The sequence below is a fragment of the Lipotes vexillifer genome, unplaced genomic scaffold (assembly GCF_000442215.2).
Source record: "Lipotes vexillifer unplaced genomic scaffold, Lipotes_vexillifer_v1.1 scaffold644, whole genome shotgun sequence".
Lineage (NCBI taxonomy): Eukaryota > Metazoa > Chordata > Mammalia > Artiodactyla > Lipotidae > Lipotes > Lipotes vexillifer.
In genome coordinates this window covers 4,559,091-4,562,384 of record NW_006783288.1, presented here as the reverse complement: position 1 = coordinate 4,562,384, position 3,294 = coordinate 4,559,091, and positions in this window count along the sequence as shown.

The following is a 3,294-nucleotide window of genomic DNA, read 5'->3' as shown; positions in this document are numbered from 1 at the left end:
GGAGAAAGGATCATCCATCTAAACGAGCATAAAATGTAAAATATTTAAATTTAATTCTTAGGCATCCTTGTCCTGATGTTTTCTGGGTATCCAGGGTGCAAGAATGTCTCAGAGGGTCACTTTCTCTCTAGGGCTCTCTGGTAGACGTGGGGACGTGCTGCCCAGGTTCTGGTTCAAGGAAGGCCTTGCTGTCCTGCTGCGAGGAGAGCTATCAGCAGACAGCTTGCAGCTGCGGGTCCTTCAGGCTCTTCCTTAGCTGTAGAGGACGCCTTGCTCTACGTCTTACCCTTCCAGCACCTGGTTTCTGAGTGAGGAAGGAAAGGCCATTTCAGCCTGTTGCAAGTTAACTTTCTCAGGCACTTTCCACTCCAGAGTTGCCTGCCTGAGGCCTTGTTGCCAGCATTACAGTTTGACTTCTTCCCTTGCCTTATCCTGCTTCTTACCTTTCTTTCCATAGGTGTTGATCCCTAATGAACATCTTGCACTGCAAACTCTGTCTTGGCATCTGCTAGAGAACCCAGTGTGTAATAGCCTCCGCCCACAGTAATATGTAAAAGCTTTCTCCCTCCTCTGAAAATAGCCTGTCTCAGGTCCCTGGGCCTCTCTCAAACCATGGAGATATGTTTCTAATATTTTTTTACTTTAGAATATACAGTTATTTAAAATTTTAATTTGAAAAATTCAGCACTGGGACTGATTTTCCATATTCAAAAACCCAATAGGTGGGTTCTATTTTTCTAATCCCAGCTTGGCCATCTACTTCCTGCAGTGAATTATGCTGTACACCCAGGAAAGGCAGTCAGTTGCGTTTTAATGAGCATATCTGGGCATTTTGTTTCAAAGAAATGAGAACATGTTTGTTGCTTCATCAGCTCTGATACTTTGCTTTTTGTGTAATTAATAAACATGGCTTCCCAGACCTCTTAATGATTCTGAGAACTAGCTAACCAAACCTATGAAACTTTCCTCCCTATCTGGAAAGTTGACTCAATTATAAAAAATTCTCCTTGTTTTTCTATCCATGATGTTTTGAGAATCTATTCTTCTGCCAGTGGATGTTATTCTGAAAATGGAGTTTCTGATTAATTAAGCCATCCTCATAAGGACCAGTTAATTTCACCAAGGCACATAAACATGTGATAGAAACTGCGCCCCTCCTTCTTAGGAGAAGCGCTTGTTTGTAATTTCACTGGTAAGACAATGGTATTCTCTGTCTTGAAAAGATCACAGAGTTCGTTGTTTCAGTATTCTAAGGTAAGTTAACCACTAAATTCCTTTGCTGACTTCTGAATGTTATCTTGGATAATGGGATGAAATGGTTTTCTGTTTGGAAATATTGCATAGTTTGAGTTGCTTTTATCTTATCTTTCTATAGCATTGCTTCCGTGTTAGCAACTACATTTTTATTACTCACTGTTTCTCATTTTGGCATTATCTAGAGGTCCTTTCTATTTAACCTGTCTCTATGCTATCAGAAATATGTTCAAATAATTTACTTTAACAAGTGTATTGGTATGGACTTGGCTCTTAGGTAGGAAAATAAAGCCATTAAAGAAATAAAACACTCTTTTTAAACTGAAACATGAAAAAAAAAACAACCCCAAAGTTAATGAGGATTCAGAGCTCAGAGCAATAGGTTAAGTAAGTAACTACCTGGGCAAGACTCCAGCCTACAACGCTGCAGTGACAAGGTGCATACTGGAAAGCTCTGTGATGGCAAAACAGATCTCATCTTGCCCAGATATGGATTTAACCTAATTTTTAAACTGTAGACTTGGTGGGGTGATGATGGCACCTACACATTTTTATTACCTAAATCCTAGTGACTAAGATCATTCCTTGATTAAACAGACAGGTATAAAATTGTTACTGAGAGTGATAATGGCATTGGTATTGTTTTTCTGTATTATGTGGGAGATACAGGCAGAGAATACTGAAAAATGCTGTAAAAGGTGAGTTCATCATGGCTGTAGCCACATGTGAAAGTTATGGAAAAGGTAATAAGGTAAGGGTTCTGTGCTTCCAGTTTCTTATCAAACTTTTTTCAGCGTTATCTTATTTCTTTTGGATTTGGAATCACTCCCCACCCACACCATAATCTAAGCTTTCTGTCTAGAAACACTTGTCAAATTTTGCAGCATCACTGGATAAGAGAAAGGGGTGAAGGAAAAAAATGAGTCAGGCATCCCGTTGAAGTATATCCAGCTAGTGAAGCCTGTGGGATCTCGTATTGTTTATCAGCTCCTCCTACACTCTTTGCTGAACCTGGACTCATTTTGCAATTAGAGTTGAATTAACAATTCACATTGCATGCCCACCAGATGCTATTGAGGAATGTGAAGGAGATAGCCACATAACCACACTGAAAACAGAATTTGAAGATCACCTTGTCCTGTTAGCATCAGGCATTCGGTGAAACAAGTTGACTGATTTATCTATGCACCTCATGCCTTTATTAAATAAGCAAAGACGAGAACACGAGCATGATATTGCACAACAGTGTTATTGGTATGAGTCCTAGTACCTGTAATTTAGTAGTCACATTGTCTAGCTCAAACAGGTGGCGCAGACTGGCAGATGATGTGAGGATTTCTTTATAAGTTTAACTGTTTCTTGCAAACTGCTTGCCTTTTTCTTTCTTTTTCTAAAATGTCATGTGTAAGTGTATGTGTGTATGTTTATATGCATATACCCAGTTGTGTTCATATAATATAAGGAGTGCTCGTTTATTTTTGGAGGCTGTTAAATCCATATAGACTCAGAATTGTACTAACTCTCTGATCATTTTTTTCTGTTACTATTCATTCAACAATCACTCAACAAACGTTTTGAGCACCTGTGTGCCAGGTACTATTTATTCTAAATTTGAACTTAGGATATATTGATTAATACAGTAGAAAAAATCCCATCATTATGTCGCCTACATTCTGATAATAAACCACTGTATAAATAGATATTACTTGAAATCAGTGTTGTCTCAGTGTTGTTCCATAACCTTTTTCAGGTTGGTATTACCTGATGTGTTCTCTTGAGATCTTTCATTTCAAACTTACTGAAGGAAACTTTATGTTTAGGTGTGTCTCCTGTAGGCGTAGCATAGCTTTAAAAAATACAATGGGGGCTTCCCTGGTGGCGCAGTGGTTGAGAGTCCGCCTGCCAATGCAGGGGACACGGGTTTGTGCCCCGGTCCCGGAAGATCCCACATGCTGCAGAGCGGCTGGGCCCGTGAGCCATGGCCACTGAGCCTGCGCATCTGGAGCCTGTGCTCCGCAACAGGAGAGGCCACAACAGTGG